Raw genomic sequence first — 11,290 nt, 5'->3', positions numbered from 1 at the left:
CTAATCAAGGTAAGATATAGACCACAGCTAATCAAGGTAAGATATAGACCCACAGCTAATCAAGGTAAGGTAGAATAATAGACCCCACAGCTAATCAAGGTAAGGTATAGACCCACAGCTAATCAAGGTAAGGTATAGACCCACAGCTAATCAAGGTAAGGTATAGACCCACAGCTAATCAAGGTAAGGTATAGACCACAGCTAATCAAGGTAAGATATAGACCACAGCTAATCAAGGTAAGATAAAGACCCACAGCTAATCAAGGTAAGGTATAGACCACAGCTAATCAAGGTAAGGTATAGACCCACAACTAATCAAGGTAAGATATAGACCCACAACTAATCAAGGTAAGGTATAGACTCACAGCTAATCAAGGTAAGGTATAGACCCACAACTAATCAAGGTAAGGTATAGACCCACAGCTAATCAAGGTAAGGTATAGACCCACAGCTAATCAAGGTAAGGTATAGACCCACAGCTAATCAAGGTAAGGTATAGACCCACAGCTAATCAAGGTAAGATATAGACCACAGCTAATCAAGGTAAGGTATAGACCCACAGCTAATCAAGGTAAGATATAGACCCACAGCTAATCAAGGTAAGATATAGACCACAGCTAATCAAGGTAAGGTATAGACCACAGCTAATCAAGGTAAGGTATAGACCCACAGCTAATCAAGGTAAGATATAGACCCACAGCTAATCAAGGTAAGATATAGACCACAGCTAATCAAGGTAAGGTATAGACCCACAGCTAATCAAGGTAAGATATAGACCCACAGCTAATCAAGGTAAGATATAGACCCACAGCTAATCAAGGTAAGATATAGACCCACAGCTAATCAAGGTAAGGTATAGACCCACAGCTAATCAAGGTAAGGTATAGACCTACAACTAATCAAGGTAAGATATAGACCCACAGCTAATCAAGGTAAGATATAGACCCACAGGTAATCAAGGTAAGGTATAGACCCACAGCTAATCAAGGTAAGGTATAGACCCACAACTAATCAAGGTAAGATATAGACCCACAGCTAATCAAGGTAAGGTATAGACCCACAGCTAATCAAGGTAAGGTATAGACCCACAGCTAATCAAGGTAAGGTATAGACCACAGCTAATCAAGGTAAGGTATAGACCCACAGCTAATCAAGGTAAGGTATAGACCCACAGCTAATCAAGGTAAGGTATAGACCCACAGCTAATCAAGGTAAGGTATAGACCACAGCTAATCAAGGTAAGGTATAGACCACAGCTAATCAAGGTAAGGTATAGACCCACAGCTAATCAAGGTAAGGTATAGACCACAGCTAATCAAGGTAAGGTATAGACCCACAACTAATCAAGGTAAGATATAGACCCACAGCTAATCAAGGTAAGATATAGACCCACAGCTAATCAAGGTAAGGTATAGACCCACAGCTAATCAAGGTAAGGTATAGACCCACAACTAATCAAGGTAAGATATAGACCACAGCTAATCAAGGTAAGGTATAGACCACAGCTAATCAAGGTAAGATATAGACCCACAGCTAATCAAGGTAAGGTATAGACCACAGCTAATCAAGGTAAGGTATAGACCCACAGCTAATCAAGGTAAGGTATAGACCCACAGCTAATCAAGGTAAGGTATAGACCCACAGCTAATCAAGGTAAGATATAGACCCACAGCTAATCAAGGTAAGATATAGACCCACAGCTAATCAAGGTAAGGTATAGACCCACAGCTAATCAAGGTAAGGTATAGACCCACAGCTAATCAAGGTAAGGTATAGACCCACAGCTAATCAAGGTAAGATATAGACCCACAGCTAATCAAGGTAAGATATAGACCCACAGCTAATCAAGGTAAGATATAGACCACAGCTAATCAAGGTAAGATATAGACCCACAGCTAATCAAGGTAAGATATAGACCCACAGCTAATCAAGGTAAGGTATAGACCCACAGCTAATCAAGGTAAGGTATAGACCCACAGCTAATCAAGGTAAGGTATAGATCACAGCTAATCAAGGTAAGGTATAGACCACAGCTAATCAAGGTAAGATATAGACCAAAGCTAATCAAGGTAAGATATAGACCCACATCTAATCAAGGTAAGGTAGAGAACCACAGCTAATCAAGGTAAGGTATAGACCTACAACTAATCAAGGTAAGACATAGACCACAGCTAATCAAGGTAAGGTATAGACCACAGCTAATCAAGGTAAGGTATAGACCCACAGCTAATCAAGGTAAGGTATAGACCCACAGCTAATCAAGGTAAGATATAGACCCACAGCTAATCAAGGTAAGGTATAGACCACAGCTAATCAAGGTAAGGTATAGACCCACAGCTAATCAAGGTAAGATATAGACCACAGCTAATCAAGGTAAGGTATAGACCCACAACTAATCAAGGTAAGGTATAGACCCACAACTAATCAAGGTAAGGTATAGACCACAGCTAATCAAGGTAAGGTATAGACCCACAACTAATCAAGGTAAGGTATAGACCCACAGCTAATCAAGGTAAGATATAGACCACAGCTAATCAAGGTAAGGTATAGACCCACAGCTAATCAAGGTAAGGTATAGACCCACAGCTAATCAAGGTAAGATATAGACCCACAGCTAATCAAGGTAAGATATAGACCCACAGCTAATCAAGGTAAGATATAGACCCACAGCTAATCAAGGTAAGATATAGACCACAGCTAATCAAGGTAAGATATAGACCACAGCTAATCAAGGTAAGGTATAGACCCACAGCTAATCAAGGTAAGATATAGACCCACAGCTAATCAAGGTAAGGTATAGACCACAGCTAATCAAGGTAAGGTATAGACCCACAAGCTAATCAAGGTAAGATATAGACCACAGCTAATCAAGGTAAGGTATAGACCACAGCTAATCAAGGTAAGTATAGACCACAGCTAATCAAGGTAAGTATAGACCACAGCTAATCAAGGTAAGGTATAGACCCACAGCTAATCAAGGTAAGGTATAGACCCACAGCTAATCAAGGTAAGGTATAGACCCACAGCTAATCAAGGTAAGATATAGACCCACAGCTAATCAAGGTAAGGTATAGACCACAGCTAATCAAGGTAAGGTATAGACCCACAGCTAATCAAGGTAAGGTATAGACCACAGCTAATCAAGGTAAGATATAGACCCACAGGTAATCAAGGTAAGGTATAGACCCACAGCTAATCAAGGTAAGGTATAGACCCACAGCTAATCAAGGTAAGGTATAGACCCACAGCTAATCAAGGTAAGGTATAGACCACAGCTAATCAAGGTAAGATATAGACCCACAGCTAATCAAGGTAAGATATAGACCCACAGCTAATCAAGGTAAGGTATAGACCACAGCTAATCAAGGTAAGGTATAGACCACAGCTAATCAAGGTAAGATATAGACCCACAGCTAATCAAGGTAAGGTATAGACCCACAGCTAATCAAGGTAAGGTATAGACCCACAGCTAATCAAGGTAAGGTATAGACCACAGCTAATCAAGGTAAGATATAGACCACAGCTAATCAAGGTAAGGTATAGACCCACAGCTAATCAAGGTAAGGTATAGACCCACAGCTAATCAAGGTAAGGTATAGACCCACAGCTAATCAAGGTAAGATATAGACCCACAGCTAATCAAGGTAAGATATAGACCCACAGCTAATCAAGGTAAGGTATAGACCCACAGCTAATCAAGGTAAGATATAGACCCACAACTAATCAAGGTAAGATATAGACCCACAGCTAATCAAGGTAAGGTATAGACCCACAACTAATCAATGTAAGGTATAGACCCACAGGTAATCAAGGTAAGATATAGACCCACAACTAATCAAGGTAAGATATAGACCCACAGCTAATCAAGGTAAGGTATAGACCCACAGCTAATCAAGGTAAGATATAGACCCACAGCTAATCAAGGTAAGATATAGACCCACAGCTAATCAAGGTAAGATATAGACCCACAGCTAATCAAGGTAAGGTATAGACCCACAGCTAATCAAGGTAAGGTATAGACCACAGCTAATCAAGGTAAGATATAGACCCACAGCTAATCAAGGTAAGATATAGACCCACAGCTAATCAAGGTAAGATATAGACCCACAGCTAATCAAGGTAAGATATAGACCACAGCTAATCAAGGTAAGGTATAGACCCACAGCTAATCAAGGTAAGGTATAGACCCACAGCTAATCAAGGTAAGATATAGACCCACAGCTAATCAAGGTAAGGTATAGACCACAGCTAATCAAGGTAAGGTATAGACCACAGCTAATCAAGGTAAGATATAGACCCACAGCTAATCAAGGTAAGGTATAGACCCACAGCTAATCAAGGTAAGGTATAGACCCACAACTAATCAAGGTAAGATATAGACCCACAGATAATCAAGGTAAGATATAGACCCACAGCTAATCAAGGTAAGGTATAGACCCACAGCTAATCAAGGTAAGGTATAGACCACAGCTAATCAAGGTAAGGTATAGACCCACAACTAATCAAGGTAAGATATAGACCCACAGCTAATCAAGGTAAGGTATAGACCCACAGCTAATCAAGGTAAGGTATAGACCCACAACTAATCAAGGTAAGATATAGACCCACAGCTAATCAAGGTAAGGTATAGACCCACAGCTAATCAAGGTAAGATATAGACCACAGCTAATCAAGGTAAGATATAGACCCACAGCTAATCAAGGTAAGATATAGACCACAGCTAATCAAGGTAAGGTATAGACCCACAGCTAATCAAGGTAAGGTATAGACCACAGCTAATCAAGGTAAGGTATAGACCCACAGCTAATCAAGGTAAGGTATAGACCCACAGCTAATCAAGGTAAGGTATAGACCACAGCTAATCAAGGTAAGATATAGACCACAGCTAATCAAGGTAAGATATAGACCCACAGCTAATCAAGGTAAGGTATAGACCCGAAGCTAATAAAGGTAAGGTATAGACCCACAGCTAATCAAGGTAAGGTATAGACCCACAGCTAATCAAGGTAAGATATAGACCCACAACTAATCAAGGTAAGATATAGACCCACAGCTAATCAAGGTAAGGTATAGACCACAGTAATCAAGGTAAGATATAGACCCACAACTAATCAAGGTAAGATATAGACCCACAGCTAATCAAGGTAAGGTATAGACCACAGCTAATAAAGGTAAGGTATAGACCCACAACTAATCGAGGTAAGGTATAGACCACAGCTAATCAAGGTAAGGTATAGACCCACAGCTAATCAAGGTAAGGGTATAGACCACAGCTAATCAAGGTAAGGTATAGACCCCACAGCTAATCAAGGTAAGGTATAGACCCGAAGCTAATAAAGGTAAGGTATAGACCCACAGCTAATCAAGGTAAGATATAGACCACAGCTAATCAAGGTAAGATATAGACCCACATCTAATCAAGGTAAGATATAGACCCACAGGTAATCAAGGTAAGGTATAGACCCACAGCTAATCAAGGTAAGATATAGACCCACAGCTAATCAAGGTAAGATATAGACCCACAGCTAATCAAGGTAAGGTATAGACCCACAACTAATCAAGGTAAGGTATAGACCCACAGCTAATCAAGGTAAGGTATAGACCCACAGCTAATCAAGGTAAGGTATAGACCCACAGCTAATCAAGGTAAGGTATAGACCCACAGCTAATCAAGGTAAGGTATAGACCCACAGCTAATCAAGGTAAGGTATAGACCCACAGCTAATCAAGGTAAGATATAGACCCACAGCTAATCAAGGTAAGATATAGACCCACAGCTAATCAAGGTAAGGTATAGACCCACAGCTAATCAAGGTAAGGTATAGACCCACAACTAATCAAGGTAAGGTATAGACCACAGCTAATCAAGGTAAGATATAGACCACAGCTAATCAAGGTAAGATATAGACCCACAGCTAATCAAGGTAAGGTATAGACCCACAGCTAATCAAGGTAAGGTATAGACCCACAGCTAATCAAGGTAAGGTATAGACCCACAGCTAATCAAGGTAAGATATAGACCACAGCTAATCAAGGTAAGGTATAGACCACAGCTAATCAAGGTAAGGTATAGACCCACAACTAATAATCGAGGTATGGTATAGACCCACAGCTAATCGAGGTATGGTATAAAGACCCCACAGCTAATCAAGGTAAGATATAGACCACAGCTAATCAAGGTAAGATATAGACCCACAGCTAATCAAGGTAAGATATAGACCCACAGCTAATCAAGGTAAGATATAGACCCACAGCTAATCAAGGTAAGGTATAGACCCACAGCTAATCAAGGTAAGATATAGACCCACAGCTAATCAAGGTAAGATATAGACCACAGCTAATCAAGGTAAGATATAGACCACAGCTAATCAAGGTAAGATATAGACCACAGCTAATCAAGGTAAGATATAGACCACAGCTAATCAAGGTAAGATATAGACCCACAGCTAATCAAGGTAAGGTATAGACCCACAGCTAATCAAGGTAAGGTATAGACCCACAGCTAATCAAGGTAAGGTATAGACCCACAGCTAATCAAGGTAAGATATAGACCCACAGCTAATCAAGGTAAGGTATAGACCCACAGCTAATCAAGGTAAGATATAGACCCACAGCTAATCAAGGTAAGGTATAGACCCACAACTAATCAAGGTAAGATATAGACCACAGCTAATCAAGGTAAGATATAGACCCACAACTAATCAAGGTAAGGTATAGACCACAACTAATCAAGGTAAGGTATAGACCCACAGCTAATCAAGGTAAGATATAGACCCACAGCTAATCAAGGTAAGATATAGACCACAGCTAATCAAGGTAAGGTATAGACCACAGCTAATCAAGGTAAGGTATAGACCACAGCTAATCAAGGTAAGGTATAGACCACACTAATCAAGTAATCAAGGTAAGGTATATAGACCCACAGCTAATCAAGGTAAGATATAGACCACAGCTAATCAAGGTAAGATATAGACCACAGCTAATCAAGGTAAGATATAGACCCACAGCTAATCAAGGTAAGATATAGACCCACAGCTAATCAAGGTAAGGTATAGACCCACAGCTAATCAAGGTAAGATATAGACCACAGCTAATCAAGGTAAGATATAGACCCACAGCTAATCAAGGTAAGATATAGACCCACAGCTAATCAAGGTAAGATATAGACCACAGCTAATCAAGGTAAGGTATAGACCACAGCTAATCAAGGTAAGATATAGACCACAGCTAATCAAGGTAAGGTATAGACCACAGCTAATCAAGGTAAGGTATAGACCACAGCTAATCAAGGTAAGGTATAGACCACAGCTAATCAAGGTAAGGTATAGACCACAGCTAATCAAGGTAAGGTATAGACCCACAACTAATCGAGGTAAGGTATAGACCACACAGCTAATCAAGGTAAGATATAGACCACAGCTAATCAAGGTAAGGTAATAGACCCACAGCTAATCAAGGTAAGGAATAGACCCACAACTAATCAATGTAAGGTATAGACCCACAGGTAATCAAGGTAAGATATAGACCACAGCTAATCAAGGTAAGGTATAGACCCACAGCTAATCAAGGTAAGGTATAGACCCACAGCTAATCAAGGTAAGGTATAGACCCACAGCTAATCAAGGTAAGGTATAGACCACAGCTAATCAAGGTAAGATATAGACCCACAGCTAATCAAGGTAAGATATAGACCACAGCTAATCAAGGTAAGATATAGACCCACAGCTAATCAAGGTAAGATATAGACCCACAGCTAATCAAGGTAAGGTATAGACCCACAGCTAATCAAGGTAAGGTATAGACCCACAGCTAATCAAGGGTAAGACCACAGCTAATCAAGGTAAGTATAGACCACAGCTAATCAAGGTAAGGTATAGACCCACAGCTAATCAAGGTAAGATATAGACCCACAGCTAATCAAGGTAAGATATAGACCCACAGCTAATCAAGGTAAGATATAGACCACAGCTAATCAAGGTAAGATATAGACCCACAGCTAATCAAGGTAAGATATAGACCCACAGCTAATCAAGGTAAGGTATAGACCACAGCTAATCAAGGTAAGATATAGACCCACAGCTAATCAAGGTAAGGTATAGACCCACAGCTAATCAAGGTAAGATATAGACCACAGCTAATCAAGGTAAGGTATAGACCACAGCTAATCAAGGTAAGATATAGACCCACAGCTAATCAAGGTAAGATATAGACCACAGCTAATCAAGGTAAGGTATAGACCACAGCTAATCAAGGTAAGGTATAGACCCACAGCTAATCAAGGTAAGGTATAGACCCACAGCTAATCAAGGTAAGGTATAGACCCACAGCTAATCAAGGTAAGATATAGACCCACAGCTAATCAAGGTAAGATATAGACCACAGCTAATCAAGGTAAGGTATAGACCACAGCTAATCAAGGTAAGGTATAGACCCACAGCTAATCAAGGTAAGATATAGACCCACAGCTAATCAAGGTAAGGTATAGACCACAGCTAATCAAGGTAAGGTATAGACCACAACTAATCAAGGTAAGGTATAGACCACAGCTAATCAAGGTAAGATATAGACCACAGCTAATCAAGGTAAGGTATAGACCACAGCTAATCAAGGTAAGGTATAGACCACAACTAATCAAGGTAAGGTATAGACCTACAGCTAATCAAGGTAAGGTATAGACCCACAGCTAATCAAGGTAAGATATAGACCCACAGCTAATCAAGGTAAGGTATAGACCACAGCTAATCAAGGTAAGGTATAGACCACAGCTAATCAAGGTAAGGTATAGACCACAGCTAATCAAGGTAAGATATAGACCCACAGCTAATCAAGGTAAGGTATAGACCACAACTAATCAAGGTAAGGTATAGACCACAGCTAATCAAGGTAAGGTATAGACCCACAGCTAATCAAGGTAAGATATAGACCCACAGCTAATCAAGGTAAGGTATAGACCCACAGCTAATCAAGGTAAGGTATAGACCCACAGCTAATCAAGGTAAGGTATAGACCACAACTAATCAAGGTAAGGTATAGACCACAGCTAATCAAGGTAAGGTATAGACCACAGCTAATCAAGGTAAGGTATAGACCCACAACTAATCAAGGTAAGATATAGACCACAGCTAATCAAGGTAAGATATAGACCCACAGTAATCAAGGTAAGGTATAGACCCACAACTAATCAAGGTAAGGTATAGACCACAGCTAATCAAGGTAAGGTATAGACCACAGCTAATCAAGGTAAGGTATAGACCCACACTAATCAAGGTAAGATATAGACCCACAGCTAATCAAGGTAAGATATAGACCCACAACTAATCAAGGTAAGGTATAGACCCACAGCTAATCAAGGTAAGGTATAGACCACAACTAATCAAGGTAAGATATAGACCCACAGCTAATCAAGGTAAGGTATAACCACATAAGGTAGATAGACCCACAGCTAATCAAGGTAAGATATAGACCCACAGCTAATCAAGGTAAGATATAGACCCACAGCTAATCAAGGTAAGATATAGACCCACAGCTAATCAAGGTAAGGTATAGACCACAGCTAATCAAGGTAAGGTATAGACCCACAGCTAATCAAGGTAAGATATAGACCCACAGCTAATCAAGGTAAGATATAGACCCACAGCTAATCAAGGTAAGATATAGACCACAGCTAATCAAGGTAAGATATAGACCACAGCTAATCAAGGTAAGATATAGACCACAGCTAATCAAGGTAAGATATAGACCCACAGCTAATCAAGGTAAGATATAGACCACAGCTAATCAAGGTAAGATATAGACCACAGCTAATCAAGGTAAGATATAGACCCACAGCTAATCAAGGTAAGATATAGACCACAGCTAATCAAGGTAAGATATAGACCCACAGCTAATCAAGGTAAGGTATAGACCCACAGCTAATCAAGGTAAGATATAGACCACAGCTAATCAAGGTAAGATATAGACCACAGCTAATCAAGGTAAGATATAGACCACAGCTAATCAAGGTAAGATATAGACCACAGCTAATCAAGGTAAGATATAGACCTACAGCTAATCAAGGTAAGGTATAGACCCACAGCTAATCAAGGTAAGATATAGACCACAGCTAATCAAGGTAAGATATAGACCACAGCTAATCAAGGTAAGATATAGACCACAGCTAATCAAGGTAAGATATAGACCCACAGCTAATCAAGGTAAGGTATAGACCCACAGCTAATCAAGGTAAGATATAGACCACAGCTAATCAAGGTAAGGTATAGACCACAGCTAATCAAGGTAAGATATAGACCACAACTAATCAAGGTAAGATATAGACCACAGCTAATCAAGGTAAGATATAGACCACAGCTAATCAAGGTAAGGTATAGACCCACAGCTAATCAAGGTAAGGTATAGACCACAGCTAATCAAGGTAAGATATAGACCACAGCTAATCAAGGTAAGATATAGACCACAGCTAATCAAGGTAAGATATAGACCCACAGCTAATCAAGGTAAGGTATAGACCACAGCTAATCAAGGTAAGGTATAGACCACAGCTAATCAAGGTAAGGTATAGACCCACAGCTAATCAAGGTAAATATAGACCACAGCTAATCAAGGTAAGATATAGACCACACAACTAATCAAGGTAAGGTATAGACCCACAGCTAATCAAGGTAAGATATAGACCACAGCTAATCAAGGTAAGATATAGACCCACAACTAATCAAGGTAAGATATAGACCACAGCTAATCAAGGTAAGGTATAGACCACAGCTAATCAAGGTAAGATATAGACCACAGCTAATCAAGGTAAGATATAGACCCACAGCTAATCAAGGTAAGGTATAGACCACAGCTAATCAAGGTAAGATATAGACCACAGCTAATCAAGGTAAGATATAGACCACAGCTAATCAAGGTAAGGTATAGACCCACAGCTAATCAAGGTAAGGTATAGACCCACAGCTAATCAAGGTAAGATATAGACCCACAACTAATCAAGGTAAGATATAGACCACATCTAATCAAGGTAAGGTATAGACCACAGCTAATCAAGGTAAGGTATAGACCACAGCTAATCAAGGTAAGGTATAGACCCATAACTAATCAATGTAAGATATAGACCACAGCTAATCAAGGTAAGATATAGACCACAGCTAATCAAGGTAAGATATAGACCACAGCTAATCAAGGTAAGATATAGACCACAGCTAATCAAGGTAAGATATAGACCCACAGCTAATCAAGGTAAGATATAGACCCACAGCTAATCAAGGTAAGATATAGACCACAGCTAATCAAGGTA

This window comes from Argopecten irradians, chromosome 4 (genome assembly GCF_041381155.1).
Source record: "Argopecten irradians isolate NY chromosome 4, Ai_NY, whole genome shotgun sequence".
Classification (NCBI taxonomy): domain Eukaryota; kingdom Metazoa; phylum Mollusca; class Bivalvia; order Pectinida; family Pectinidae; genus Argopecten; species Argopecten irradians.
Note: the sequence above shows the minus strand (reverse complement) of the source record.